The sequence below is a fragment of the Canis lupus genome, chromosome 24 (assembly GCF_011100685.1).
Source record: "Canis lupus familiaris isolate Mischka breed German Shepherd chromosome 24, alternate assembly UU_Cfam_GSD_1.0, whole genome shotgun sequence".
NCBI lineage: Eukaryota > Metazoa > Chordata > Mammalia > Carnivora > Canidae > Canis > Canis lupus.
The window spans coordinates 24,390,945-24,406,659 of NC_049245.1; the positions used below are offsets into that span (position 1 = coordinate 24,390,945).

General features: G+C 41.0%; 1 protein-coding gene across 11 annotated transcripts in view; it reads right to left on the minus strand.

Annotated features, from left to right (window-relative positions):
- Positions 1-15,116, minus strand: part of NCOA6 (nuclear receptor coactivator 6) — a 91,078-nt gene extending 75,962 nt beyond the window's left edge. For 6 of the 11 annotated variants that reach the window (XM_038572054.1, XM_038572059.1, XM_038572058.1 and 3 more), the window contains exons 1-2: positions 14,971-15,114; positions 151-225 (exon numbers count right to left, since the gene is read on the minus strand). The gene's annotated coding sequence lies outside the window, so the exon portion shown is untranslated. Of the gene's footprint in view, positions 1-150; positions 226-14,970 lie in introns of all 11 variants that reach the window. The other 5 variants (XM_038572061.1, XM_038572060.1, XM_038572055.1 and 2 more) reach the window with 3 other exon arrangements.
- Between the last annotated feature and the right edge of the window lie 599 nt (positions 15,117-15,715).

Below are 15,715 nucleotides of genomic sequence, written 5' to 3' on the forward strand. Positions count from 1 at the left end.
AGAGATTAAAATGCCTTCTTTTTTAAAAAGTAAATTCTATTTCTAGCTAATTCAATCCTTTTCTTTTTTTTTTCAATACTTTTCTTATAAATTGAAATCTATTTCTTTAATAAAACAAGATTGCATTTGTGTTCTATATAAACAACAGACCTGTTTAAGAACTCTGACCACTCTCAGAAAAGATAATAGACGTTCAGTAGGACCCCTCTCCATTCCATCCAGGACCTAGACAGAAAGGGAAAAGAGCAAAGAGGAAGAAGAGAAACATCAGAAGAAAAGACTAAATACGTAAGCCCAATGAACTTGTTTAAAATATATTTTTGTAACTGCCCAAATTCCTATTTTCTACCATTGTTTCTGCTAATTTCACTCTAAAAAGAGTTGTTAAAAGACAAGAGATTATTCATAGTCTTAATCCAGTGGTTTTTAAAAGAGAAAGCTTTCATAATCATTAAGAAAGCTTTTTAAAAATACATCAATAGTGGTTATACATGTGTGTTCATTATCCTTATGATTTGTGCACTTTGCATTGTATGTGTTATACTTTAGTTAATATTAAAAAACAAATAAATCTCTCTTGGGCAGTACCCCTAAATGATTCTAATGAATGAAGTATGTAGCAGAAACAGTCCCACAGAGGTTACATGATTTGCCCTAGATTATGTATGTTAGCTACAGACTAAGTCCTTCTTGTCATTCTCCTACACTTTTGTTGTAAAACTATAAATGTGCAGATGGTAATATACTTTTTTTTTTTTTGGTAATATACTTTTTAATTTAACATTTACTCTTCTACTTACACACTGAAAAAATTTTCATCACAAATGACAATGCAAAAACCAAACAAGCAAATAGAAAATATAGATGTCCTGGTTCGCAACCATGCACTATCACAGCTGCTGCACCATCCACAAAAGAAGTTAAATAAAGCCTAATGCCCATGCAATGATTTCCTAACTGCAGAATCTGTTTTTAATAATGTTTTCAATACAAATGTCAAATGATTATTAGTAAAATTAACTGAGTATATCTTGAGAACAGACTAGCGTTATTTTATTAAAATGAAACACAGGGTAACAGAATGGAAAGAAAGCGAGGCTAAGCATAGCAGAGTACATGTGCCTCAAGTTCTAGTTGTAATCTTCCCATACAGTTGGTATGACTGTGGGCAGGATAATATCTCTTTGGATTCCTAAATTATAAAATGAGAGGATGGGGATCCCTGGGTGGCGCAGCGGTTTAGCGCCTGCCTTTGGCCCAGGGCGCGATCCTGGAGACCCGGGATCAAATCCCACGTCAGGCTCCCGGTGCATGGAGCCTGCTTCTCCCTCTGCCTATGTCTCTGCCTCTCTCTCTCTCTCTCTGTGTGTGACTATCATAAATAAATAAAAATTTACAAAAAAAAAAAAATTTACAAAAAAAAATAAAATAAAATGAGAGGATGGATCACTAAGCTAGAGCTAAACAGGATCTTGAGTTCCTTCTGTTTAAGAAAACTCAAGGACTATTTACCAAGAAATTTAATTATTCTATCTGCTTTCCCTTTAAACAACGAATATCTCCATTCAAATGTTTGAAATAGATTTGTAATGGGAGTTGGGGGGTGGGCAAAATGGGTGAAGGGGAGTGGGAGGTAGGCACAGGCTTCCAGTTATGGAATGAATAAGTCATGGGGATGAAAGGTACAGCATAAGGAATATAATCAGTGGTATTACAATAAATAGAATTTTATAGTGACAGATAACAGGTACACTTGCGGTGAACATAGCACAACTTATAGAGTTATCAAATCACTATAGTAGACACCTGAAACTAATGTCACATTGTATGTCAACTATACTTTAAATAAATAAACAGCTTTGTAAAATAAGAATCCCAGAATTCTTCTGGATTCTGTCTCATAAACACAAGCATATCTTCAGCTTGTGCGAAGTGATTTGTTGTCTGGGTGCAAACCTTTCCTTCTGACAGAAGGTTAGTAATAGAGGTGCCTGGCTGGCTCAGTCAGTAGAGCATGTGACTCTTGATCTTGGGGTTTTAATTACAAACCTCATGTTGGGTATAGAGATTACTTAAAAATAAAATCTTAGGGGTGCCTGGATGGTTCAGTCAGTTAAGCATCTGCCTTCAGCTCGGGTCATGATCTCTAGGTCCTGGGATCGAGCCCCACAGTGGGCTCTCTGCTCACTGACGAGTTGGCTTCTTCTCCCTCTGTGATCTCTCTTGCTCTCACTCAAATAAATAAATAAAATCTTAAAAAAAAAATCTTAAAAAGGACAGCTAGGAATAATATTCTCACTGTGTTACCAAAGAGACTGTTTTTTTGTTTGTTTGTTTGTTTTTTCCAAAGAGACTGTTTTGCATGGATTTTTTTTTTTAACTTTATATTTTGAAATCATTTCAATCACTCTGGGCTTTTTGGCTAAGATCAAGTGAAATAATTTCAAACTTACAGACCATGAGTTATTATTTTTTGAAAGATTTTATTTTTAAGTAATCTCTATACCCAACATGTGGGATTTGAACTCACAACCCCGAGACCCAGAGTCACATGGTCCACCAACTGAGCCAGCCAGCCACCCCCATGAGTTATTTTTTAAATGGAAAATATGTGCAGAGAAGTCCCTCATAATTTCAAATACAGAATTTGAATACTTTCAATGGATGCATTTGTTCAACTACCCTTGACTACTTATTATATATCAGTCAGGATAGGTAGGTACTTTCCTGTTTCTGAAGTTACTATATAAGAAACAAAATTTTGTAGAATGAGAAATTTTAAATAACATTTATATGAATGCCTAAATCTGGATATTACACTTGTAGTACTTACAATAAGCGGCCTGTGAACCACATAGCCTTAAATGTTTCAGGATAATGTATAAGGCATTCATAAAGTATCTAAATAAACAGTTAAACGTGAACTGCCAAAATGATTTGCCATAGCACAACTAAAGATCCAATCTCATCCTTCTTACATCTCATGAATTTCTTTTCTTTTTTTTTTTATGAATTTCTTATAAAACTACTACATGCTTCTTGTTTCCAAGTTCAGGGCTCTCAAGGGAAAATTTACGCAAACTTCCAATGAAATCATAGAAACTTAGTACCCTGAAAGAATCCACAAAAAGCCTGTCAAATACATTGTCATTACTGTATTGACAACTGGTTGGTTTTTTGTTTTTTTTTTAAGGATTTTTATTTATTTATTCATGAGAGACAGAGAAAGAGAGAGAGAGGCACAGACACAGGCAGAAGCAGGCTCCATGCAGGGAGCCCAACGCGGGACCCGATTGAGGGACTCCATGATCACACCCTGGGTGGGAGGCGGCGCTAAATCACTGAGCCACCCGGGCTGCCCAACACTGGCATTTCAATACAGTAATGACCACTGGTTTGTTCCTGGTAGGAATACTGGACATTTAAGGGATTAGGGAATATTAACATTATTTTTTAAACTTCAATTCTGACATTTTAGTATAAGAAACAAAAGATAAATCTGTGAAATATGAAATTTCAGATTCCTAGAACTACTCTTCCTAACACAAATATAGTTAATTTAACTGAGCACAATATAAACCAACAAAATAAGTCAGAGGCTCAAAGAGATTTTCCCCATATTGTTAGATGCCATAAGTGGTGTCTTTCAGCCTACAGACTATTTTGAATTTTACCTGATCACATCTGTCTGTTGGCTTGGACAGTACACAATCTTCCTTCATTCTTTCCATTAGTCAGATGTTTAAGAAAGATATGGAAAGACTGAAGAGAGTTCTGAGAAAAATCATGGAAAAGAGGTGATTTTGAAGAAAAGTTTGAAAGAAAATGAAGAGTGACATAATTACTAATCTGAAATCCATGGAGAGGCCTCTGAATAGAGATCTTAAAGAGCTAATGTATCTCAATGTCGACGAATGACTGACCAAGAGGCGAATAAAATCCTCAAAGTGTGCTGTTGTGGTGTTTTGGCTAGTGCTGTTTTTTACATAAGAGGAATTTCCTGACTGTTCTGGTAAAGTTACTGGCATAGGCAAATGAGGGAGGCTGGGTGTGTTAAATCATCAACCATCTGTTTTGATTTGGGGTGTCTACTTATTCATGATCACCTGATCAGAGAATCTCCCTAAAGCTTGAATTAGCTATCCAAAGCTTGAATCAGTTACCCACCATATTGCAAAATTCTGCAGTGCCATCCTGTTCCCATATACTACCCACTCAGCAACATTTGAATGTCCTAGATCTGCCATCTAGGGCCCTAACAAACTACTCTGGCTTCATCTCCTCACAACTCTTCAACACACCAACAAAACAGACTTCTCACCATTTCATGTTTGCTTTCTTATGTCCATCATGCCCTTGGTTCCTCTCTCCTTAACTCATTGCAATCTTACCCTTCTACTTATTGAATAAATTTTAATTTAATGCCTCTGTAGCACCTCTGTATCATGCCAACTGCTACGAGTTAAACTGTATCCCACAAAAAGATTTATTAAAGTCCTAACCCCTAGGATCACAGAATATAACCTGATTTGGAAATAGGATCACTGCAGATATAATTAGTTAATATGTGGTCAGAGTGGAGTAGAGTAGGCCCTTAATCCAATGACTATGGTCTTTTATTTTTTTTGTCTTTTTTTTAAAGATTTTACTTATTTATTTTTTTGACAGAGAGAGCACAAGCTGGGGGAGCAGCAGGCAGAGGGAGAGGGAGAAGTAGGCTCCCTGCTGAGCAGATAGCCAACATGGGGCTGATCCCAGGACCCTGGAATCATGACCTGAGCTGAAGGCAGATGCTTAACCAACTGAGCCACCCAGATGCCCCTGACTGGTTCTTTATAAGAGGGAAATTTGGACACAGAGACACGGAGAGTATTGTGATGATATAGCTGCAAATCAAGAAACACCAACAACTGGGGAACCTGGGTGGCTCAGTCAGTTAGGCAAATGACTTTGACTCAGGTCATGATTTCTTGGGGTCCTGGGACTGAGCCCCATCACTTGTCCCTCTGCCCCTCCCCCAACTCGTTCTTTCTCTCTCTCTCTCTCAAATAAATGAAAATCTTAAAAAAAAAAAAAAAAAAAAAAAAAAAGGAAAGAAAACAAAACAAAACAAACAAACCCCAAGAACTGATGGAAGCCAGGAAGAGGCAAGGAAGGATTCCACCCTAAGTCCCAGAGAAAACATGGCTCTAATGACACCTTAACTTCAGGTTCTAGTGTCAAGAACCAAAAGAGAATAAATCTTTGTTGTTTTAAGCCACCCAGCTTATGGTAGTTTGTTACAGCAGCCCTAGGAAATATACCACCTTTTCTATAAAGTCTTCTCTGATCTTCCAATTGGTAGTAGTACTCTCTCCCTCTCCTGAATTTCCATAGAATTTCCATAGCACTTATAGTCTCATTTAAAACATTTATGCTCCCCCTCCTTTTATATGTTCACATCACTTTCCCAGATGAATTAGTTTCCTGGAAGGCAGAAACTGATTATTCACCAACTGGATATACCTCTTAACACTGGTAGGCAGTCAATAAATACTATCACAATCACATTTTCCTCCACACTTAATTATTCTGATTACAATGCTTCTGAGTCATTTCCACACACACTAAAGAGTTGAACATAATCTAAAAGAACTCAGCTGAAGGCTCATCTTTTTTAGGAAAATGCCAGATTCAGATTTATATCAATTATATCAATATATTTTACATGGATACGTGCATATATGTATATGCAAATACTGCTATTAATATTCACAATGGGAAAGAATATTTAACAAGTCCATTATTTGGGTTTATTGATCGGTCTCTTATTAAGTCTAGCCAGATGCTGGTTTACCTAAAATCTTCTTACTTATATTAGCATTTGATGGTAAATCACAATGTCTTTGATTTCTCAAAGTGTTTGAACTTTTTAAGTCTGTATTTTATAGAAGGGATACAGTCTTACTTTCATATACAATTTAAAATTATGACCAGGGACTTAACCTAATGAACAATTCTCGTATGTAAAATCCAAAATAGGAATCTGATTCACAAATTTGCAACTATTTTTTTCCTGTGAGAAACTGCTGTTGTCTGGTCTTTAGAAAATATACACAAATGGTACTATAGAACTAATATCCAACAGGTTCGATTTTTTTTTTTAAGATTTTATTTATTCATGAGAGACACAGAGAGAGAGAGCGGCAGAGACACAGGCAGAGGGAGAAGCAAGCTCCATGCAGGGAGCCTGACGTGGGACTCGATCCTGGGACTCCAGGATCACACCCCGGGCTGGGGCTAAACCACTAAGCCACTGGGGCTGCCCCAACAGGTTCAATATTGGTAAAGGTGCCAGTTAATGGGAGCTTTTGTTGCTTTTTTGTGTGCATTGGATTGGGGGGGAGGGGTAGTGGTGGTTGTAGCTGGTTAATGTTAAATACAAACCTAAATATTTATCTTTATTTTTAAATTTTTATTATCTTTTAAAGATTTTGTTTATATATTCATGAGGGACACAGAGAGAGAGAGGCAAAGACAAAGGCCGAGGGAGAAGCAGGCTCCAAGCAAGGAGCCCGATGCAGGATTTGATACTGGGACCCCAGGATCACACCCTGAGCCGAAGGCAGGTGCTAAACCGCTGAGCCACCCAGGCAGCCCCCTAAATATCTATTTAAAGTATGAATGCAGGACGCCTGGGTGGCTCCGTGGTTGAGCATCTGCCTTAGACTCAGCGTGATCCTGGTCCTATCCAGGATCAAGTCCTGCATTGGGCTCCCTGCCGCGAGCCTGCTTCTCCCTCTGCCTGTGTCTCTGCCTCTCTGTGTCTCTCATGAATAAATATATAAAATCTTAAAAAAAAAAACATAAAGTATGAATACCCTCTGAATTTGGTGATAATATATTTTTTTAATTTTTTATTTATTTATGATAGTCACACAGAGAGAGAGAGAGAGGCAGAGAGACATAGGCAGAGGGAGAAGCAGGCTCCATGCACTGGGAGCCGACGTGGGATTTGATCCCAGGTCTCCAGGATCGCGTCCTAGGCCAAAGGCAGGCGCTAAACCGCTGCGCCACCCAGGGTTCCCGAATTTGGTGATAATATTAACAAAGATTTTTCGCCCCAGCTTTATTGAGATATAATCAACTTATAGCATTGTGTTAAAATGTCAATGAGATTGATACACATATACACTGCAAAATTACCACAATAAAGTTAGTTAACACATCCATCACTCCACATAATTACCTTTTTTTTTTCCAGTGTGGCAAGAACATTTAAGATCTACTCTCTCACAACTTTCAAGTATATAATACATTATTGTTAACTATACCTACCATGCTGTACCCTAGATCCTCAGAATTTACTCATCTTAAAACTGGAAGTTTATATGCCTTGACCAACATATCTCCATTTCCCCTACCCACAGGCCCTGGCAACCACCATCCTCTCTGTTTCTATGAGCTTAGCTTTTTAACTGACATAGTTAATATTAACTCATCATTAATAGACTACAATTCTTCACAAGTTAAAGATGTGGTTCCAGGCTTTTGCTTAATAGGGCTTTTATATAAAATATAGCATATCACCAAATTCTAGGGCTGCATTACTCCAACAAAGCCATACTACTCCCTTTATGTATACATCTACCTATACCTCTAGTCGTTTATTAATTAACTCAGCAAATGATTATTGAGCTCCTAGGCAACTACCTCAGGTCCTTTTTAGAATAAAGTAACGTAGAAAAAGATTAGATTTTAAAAAATAAATGTACCAGACAACACAATAGGTAGACAGTAGAGCTGAAGGAAGGGACAAATAGACACTAGGTCAGCTCTGAAGGAGCACTGATCTAGTGATAAGGAAGAGAGTAAACTAGCTCCATATTTCTTTCTCCTCATGTTGTTCCTACACTTCACTAACAGGCTTACTTTCCTAAGGTACAGATTTCATTATGTTACCATATGGATAAAAACTTTTGATGATTCCTCATTACTTAGTCAATCAAGTCTGAATTTCCCAGTCTGGAACTGAAAAGTATATAAAGTCTTCCCTGATTTACTTTTACAGTATACAGAGCCTAACATAGGCCTTGTAATTAGACTGCCTGGACTCAGATTCTCTCCCTAATAACTGTTAGCTCCTTTCTTCAGTTTATCTGTAATAAAGGTATAAAAATTAGTGCCCTATCTCACTGAGTTGTTGTGAGGATTAAAAGAAATACTACTTAATAAATGCTTGGTAAGTTATCTGGTAAATAATACACATGCAAAAAATATGAGCCACTACTATTATTACTGCTATTGTTGTTCAATCTCCATTTCCAGCCTGAACTCCAACCATAGCTCTATAACAATCCTGTTCTCCAACCAAACTGTACTCTTTACTATCTCCTAAATACATATTGCTACACCATCTTGGTAGCTCCACTCAAAGGCTACCTCTTTCAGGTACCATTCTCTGATATTCTAGCTTCATAACACATTACCTATACCATACATGACAAACTGACTAGAATTAAAAAAAAACAAAAAACAAAAAACCTGACTAGAATCACCTTTGTATCCTGCATACTTCTAGCCTGGTAGAAGGGCTACCAGGTAGGGCTCAATAAACGTTTGGCGGGGATCCCTGGGTGGCTCAGCGGTTTTGCGCCTGCCTTTGGCCCGGGGCGCGATCCTGGAGTCCCGGGATCGAGTCCCGCATCGGGCTCCGGCATGGAGCCTGCTTCTCCCTCTGCCTGTGTCTCTGCCTCTGTCTCTCTATGTCTATCATAAATAAATAAATAAATAAATAAATAAATAAATAAATAAATAAATAACTGTTTGGCAAATGAATGAATTCTTGTTTTTCCTTTGTCTCACCCAACCAAGCTCTTGGAAAACAGCTCCACATAACAATTAAAAAGATCTCTTCTGGGATCCCTGGGTGGCTCAGCGGTTTAGCGCCCGCCTTCAGCCCAGGGCGTGATCCTGAAGTTCCGGGATGGAATCCCACATCAGGCTCCCTGCATGGAGCCTGCTTCTCCCTCTGCCTGTGTCTCTGCCCCTCTCTCTCTGTGTCTCTCATGAATAAATAAATAAAATGTAAAAAAAAAAAAAAAAAAAAAGGGCTCTCTTCTATAATGTTTCATAAAAGCTAGCCAGCTAGTTTTCTTTTCTACCATCAATGTGGTAATTTCTAATGTACCCAGCACACAGTAGATGCCTATTCAGTGATTTGAAATTAATTTCATCTCATCTTTTAATTTCAATGATCATTTTATTCATTATGATTAAGAATGGCTCATCCTTAGAAAAAGACTTTGGTTTTTACCTGCCCACAAACTCATCTGTCAATTTCTGACCATCCTGACCCTTACCCCAACATATCATTTACTGGTTCAGGAAACATAATATTTAAAACCTCAGTGAAGTACGAACTAGAAAATCAAATGCCTACAGGGCAATAAAAGTAAATGAGCAAAATAAGGGAGAAATGAAGACTGCAGGGGACTAGAAAACAAACACACATCATATCTAAAAGCTTTAGCTTTTACTCCGTTGCTATGAGAGAATATGAGTTTGCTATGAGAGAATATGAGTTTATTGACAGATCTTTCAAATTTTCAAGGTAAGTCAGAAATCTGTGTAAATTTGAGCCAAACGGAACATGTTGGCAGGTGAAATCCAATCACAGACTCCTGGTTTGCATCCTGTTACAGAAGTTCTCTGCAAAAGAAGAGATGGGGTGAGAGAAGTTCCATCCCAGCAAAGTCTGAGGTAGCAGCTAAAACTGCAGCAACTAAAAGCATCTCCTATAACACTCAGCCTATCTCTCAACCATTCTGTTTTGACCTTAAAACCAAATTAAACAGACAATTGTGTTGAGTACATTGAGCCCCTACTCTGTGTCAGGTGCTGGAAATCAGAAATGAACAACAGTGCTAAATATCAGCTAACATTATTGAGCACTTCCTAGGTGCTACACCATTCCACAGGTTACCTGAATTAACTCACTTAATCCTCACCACCCTATTAGATAAATACTATTTATTATCCTTATTTTAAAAGCTGTTGAAACTTGGGACATCTGGCTGGCTCAGTAGGTAGAACATGAGACTCTTGATCTTGCAGTGGTGAATTCAAGTCCCACGTTGGGCTGACTGGCTAACTATCTAGCTACATACATATATACATATATTCAATATACATACAACACATAAGAGCTAAAGAAACTGAGGCACAAAGAAGTTATGCAACCTGTCCAAAGTCACACAATAAGCAAGCAACAGAGCTAGAATTAGGACCTTAGACTCCACCAAAACAGCACACAATTTGAAAACAAAGTGTCATTCAATAAATGGTGCTGAGTGGGATCCCTGGGTGGCGCAGCGGTTTGGCGCCTGCCTTTGGCCCAGGGCGCGATCCTGGAGATCCGGGATCGAATCCCACGTCGGGCTCCCGGTGCGTGGAGCCTGCTTCTCCCTCTGCCTGTGTCTCTGCCTGCCTCTCTCTCTCTCTCTCTGTGTGACTATCATAAATAAATAAAGAAAAAAATATAAAAAAAATAAATAAATAAATGGTGCTGAGATAATTGGGTATACATTCGAGAAAAAATGAAACTGGACCCTACCTCACATCACACATCAACAGTCAATTCCAGATAGATTAGAGATCTAAACATCAAAGACAAAATAGTGGAGATTCAAGAAGATAGCATAAAGAACAATTCCGAAATCTCGGGGGAAGGAAAGATGGATAGATTTGTGAAAATTCACAACTTCTTTTAACAAAAGAAAAAGAGATTTAAAAAATTGGCAACAAACTCAGAAATTATATCTGTAATACACATAACCAACAAAGGTTACTAATCAGAAAATATAAGGAAATCTTTTGAAAAATACAACCCAAAAGAAAAATGGCACAAGCCTCAGCATGGTCTAAGCTGTGAAAACCTGTCACTACCACAGTTGCCACACAGCAGACCCCAGAACAGACCTTGGCATCACTGACCAATATAAAATATTGAGGGATCTATGTCATACTGCAGATACACAGAAACATAAGGGACCCAGCCAGAAGGACAAAGCCAAGATGGTTATTCTCCATTATATGGGAACTAGATGGCAAACCAGAAGTTGAACATCCAATCTTCAAATGCTGATCAGATTGGCAAGCATCTTTAGTAAAAATCCAGACAGTAAATATTTTCAGCTTTGTGAACTATATCTTCCCTGTGAAACTACTCAACTCTGCCATTGATAGGGTGAAAGCAGCTAAAGGCAATACATAAATAACTGTGCTTGTGTTGCAATAAAACTTTATTTACCTGAATAGGTGGTGGGCCAAATCTGACATGGCCCATAGTTTCTTGACCCTGATATAGATGGTTGTGATTTTCCTACATTCTAGGAATACTTTCCCTGCTTTATGTCTGCTGACACTTACCTGATTTCCTTAAGCAAAAACCATACCACACTTGATAGCTTCACAATGGTTTCCCAATCTATTACTCTACTCCAAAAAACTTCTCCCTTAATATCTGTGAAAATTGTTGCTTCATTTTCCTTTCACCCTTTTTATAACCTCTTTGACAGCTATCAGCCCAAACCAAAAATCTAAAATATTCCTTTTCTTTTACCATGTGCAATGGCAATTATCAATACCTGAAAATTCTAACTTTGTTCAAAGCTCACAGCCTCTGTCTTGACTAGGCCCTCGTTATTTCTTCCGTGCTCTCCAATCCACTCTCCATTCAAAGAACATCCATTGGGATCCCTAGGTGGCGCAGCGGTTTAGCGCCTGCCTTTGGCCCAGGGCGTGATCCTGGAGAACCGGAATCCCACGTCGGGCTCCCGGTGCATGGAGCCTGCTTCTCCCTCTGCCTGTGTCTCTGCCTCTCTCTCTCTGTGTGTGTGACTATCATAAATGAATAATAATAAAAAAAAAAACAAAAACAAAGAACATCCATTTATCACCTAAAACTAAACCAAATCACATACTCTACTCCTTGGAATCCATGAATGCTTCCCTATCAGCTAAAGATTCCGTCCAAACTTCTTAGCAAAGTCCTTTTGCTAAGAAGAAGCCAGGTTCCAAACAAATGTTCATCTCCTCTCTGACCACTTTTCTACACATATATTATGCTCTAGCCACATTCAACTATATTCCCTGAACGTGCATGCCTTTACCTGGAAAGCTCTTTTCTCCCAACTCTATCTGGCAAACTCCTTCACCTTTCAGGATCACCCCTTCACAAAACCTTCCCTGACTCTTAGAACTGAGACATTGCCCACCTCTATGTTTTTACAACCTTTGACACTGCTTTGGCATTCACCATCTTGAACTATCATTGTTTATATGTTCATTTCTCTCATAAGATTGAATATCTAAAGTGAAAAGACCCTTCCTTAAAGACCTTTGAATCCTTAGAGCCTGGCATAATGCTTAGAATATCTTAGTGCACAGTAAATGTCTGCTGAATAGAAGATATGCCTGGTGGTAGGAGTAGGGTTTCTTAACCTGGGGTTCACAGATGGGAATCCACAGACAGAATTCAGAGGGGTCTGTGAACTTGGATAGGAAAAAAACCCCACCTATTTATTTTCACTAACCTCTAACTGAAAGTTACCATTTTCTTCAAATATAAATTGTAGGCAACAAACCACTCTAATATTAGCAGTATCTATGACAGTAACTGTGTCACAGTTACCACAGATATCTTTACATTATATTACAATTGTTGCTGATATCTCAAAATATTATTTATGTTCACCATGTGTTAAAATTGTAATTATCACACCCATCACTAGATCTGATTTCTTAATGTATTGATAAAGTATATCTATATCACTATTTTATAATTTGTGTATTTTGGTATTTCAATATAATGGTTTTCTCTATAATACAGTGTATTTTGTTTTACTCAATTAAAAATATTATTCTGAGAGGGGTTATTATCATTCTGAGCAGTTTTACTAGATGGCAGAGGGATCTACTGCACAAAGTCAGGCCTTCTTGCATTAGAAATATCCAGAATAGGGATGCTTGGGTGGCTCAGTTGATTAACCCTCTGTCTGCAGCACAGGTCATGATCTCGCAATTCCAGCATGGAGCCCTACATTGGGCTCCCTGCTCAGCGGGGAGTCTGCTTCTCCTTCTGCCCCTCACCCCACTCTCATGAGCACCCGCACGCTCTCTCTCAAAATAAATAAATTTAAAAAAAAAAAAAAAGATCCAGAACAAATGAATCTTGATGCTGTGTGTGTGGGGGTGTGTGTGTGTATATATATATATATATATACACACACACACACATATATAGTATAAACGCACTGGACATATATTGAAAATCTTACTTGCTATGTACATTTTCATAACCTTTTTGTTGAAAGTCCTTTTTGATTTTATGGGAGCCTGTAACTACTATTTCATAATATTTCATAGTTTCCCTCAGAATTCTTCCATAACCCATATGAACTCTGAACTCTTCTCTATCTTGATCAAACTTCAATTAAAGTTTGATCAAGATAGAAATCCTGGGTGTGTACCATTGTTCACTGTTATCTTTTTCACTTTTTGGTGTCCCTTTGCTGTAAACCCCTAGAACAGAAGGAGCATCTCTTAAAACTCTAAAAAGTTAGAAGTCAAAAGGGTTCTGAAGATAACTTCTTTGCACAAATGCAGGTAGGCTGGAAATGATCAAATAGCTGGTTACCAGTACTTTTTTTGTATTCCTCTTCAGTCTTTCTACTGACAAACTAATTACCAAAACAAAAACAGAGTAACCGTTCTTTGATATTTGCTGCTATAGCTCTCCTTAACAATTTTCTCAGAGCTAACAAATTCCACTAAGGCGGTGGACCTCCAGAGCCAGGAACTTGTGAGATCTTGAGGAGTCAACTTTATCTGGCTCAGCTAAAATCCTTACACGTTCTGAAGTTGTTCTGTGATCTCTAAGACCCTTGTAGTTTTCATTCACACATTCATTTTTCTACACCATTCTCACTGGCTTCAAAAAAAGCCTTTGTGATGACCTCCCCAGGTGACCCTGCTCTTAAAACAGTGGGCTGTCCCCTTCCTGGGAAGACACCTTGGGTCACCGCCCACAAACAGCCCGGTCCCTCCTTTTAAAGACACACACAAACTCCCTAAGTTGACGGAGGTTCTTTCTTCTTGCCAACCAGTTCCACCCTATGCTGGCCAGCTCCTGCACCCGAACCGCAGCCTCCCTTTTCTCTCTTCTCATCAGTCTTCCTATTTTCCACTGCTCTTCCTAATTGGGAGTGGAACATGCTAGGGGAACATATGTCCTCAGTCTCTTGGGAGTTGGACGACTTGCAATTCGGCCCCGCGACTCAGAGAACCGCTCCAATCTCATACTCGCGCCTGTATCCAAAGGGCCCCCATTTCTAATATTTCTAATCACAGCCTCCCCCCTCCACCCTCCGCGCCTCCACAAAGAACTGTCCCGGCTCTGACAGCCTGAGCGTGGACCCCACGCCCCTTTGGGTCCTGCCGGCCCCGAGGTCCCGAACGTGAATAGCCTGACTAAACTCCGGTCCTGGCCTCCAGCCTCAAGGACCCTGGCCCCAGTTCCGTTTGGACTCAGTGTCCCTTCTCGACCCCCAGCCACGACCCCACGTTCGGCTCCCGCCAGTTCCTCTGGCCTGGAGCGCCACCCCGTGCAGACCCCAGCCGGCCCTGCACTTCCTCAGCGCCCTAGACCCCGCGTCGCGCACCCTCCCCAACCCCGGCCGGCCCCCGCTCCCCGCAGCACCCCCGCCCGCAGGCCCGGGGCCCGCTCCCCAACATGGCGACGGGGACACGAGCGCGGCGGGCGGGGCGGCTCCGGGCCGGGCCCGCACAGGAGCCGTGTTCCACTGCCGGCCGGCGCCATTTTCCCGCGCCGGGCCCGGGCGGCGCCTCCTTCCCGCGGAGCCAGCGGGACCGGGACCCCAGACGCCCGGCGGGCCCACCCCTTACGGGCCCGCGTCGCCGTCACCTCACCTGAGCGCGGCCCCAGCCCTCCCGGGCGGGCCTCGGAGCACCGGCCCGGGCCGTGCGCGCCCGCCGCCCTCCGTGTGTCCGTCAGTCCGTCCTCGCGTGCGTCCGTCTGTCCGGCCGTCGGCGCCCGGCCGCCCGCAGCCCGACCCGGCAGGGCCTCAGGGAGCCGGCGGGGAGGGGGATGGGCCGGACCGGGCTGGGGAGGGAGGGGGAGGGAGGGAGAGAGGGTGGGAGCGCGGGAGGGGGCGGGGCGGGCGGGGGCGGGCCCTGGTCACGTGGCCAAACGTCCCCGAGAGCGCGAGGCGGAGCGCGCGCCCGCTCACTTGCGTGCAGAGCTTAGTGCCCGGGTCGGGAGAGTTTCTGTCTCCTGGAGCCTTAATATCATCAGTGGCTCTTGGCTCCGTTTCAGAGTAGTGCACAGCCTTATAGGAGCCCTCTGGCTGAGTGTGCTTGGGCAAGTCAGCGCTCCAAGCCTCAGTTTACATATCTGAAATAAGGGGATAATAATAGTGCTTGCAAAGAGGAAATGAAGACAAGGAAAGCACTTGGCACAATGCCTGACGCATAGTGTCCAATAACGTTAACGGTGATAAAGATAACCTTTAGCCTTTATTATTTGCCTATAAGTCCCTCTCTGCTTTTTCCCATCACCATCATGCTAGTAAGCTCAGTAGGTGCAAGAGAATGTGGCTCCTTCCCTCTCCCCAAATGTCCAGTACTGGAATTGATGTCTGTCGTACAGGCCTGG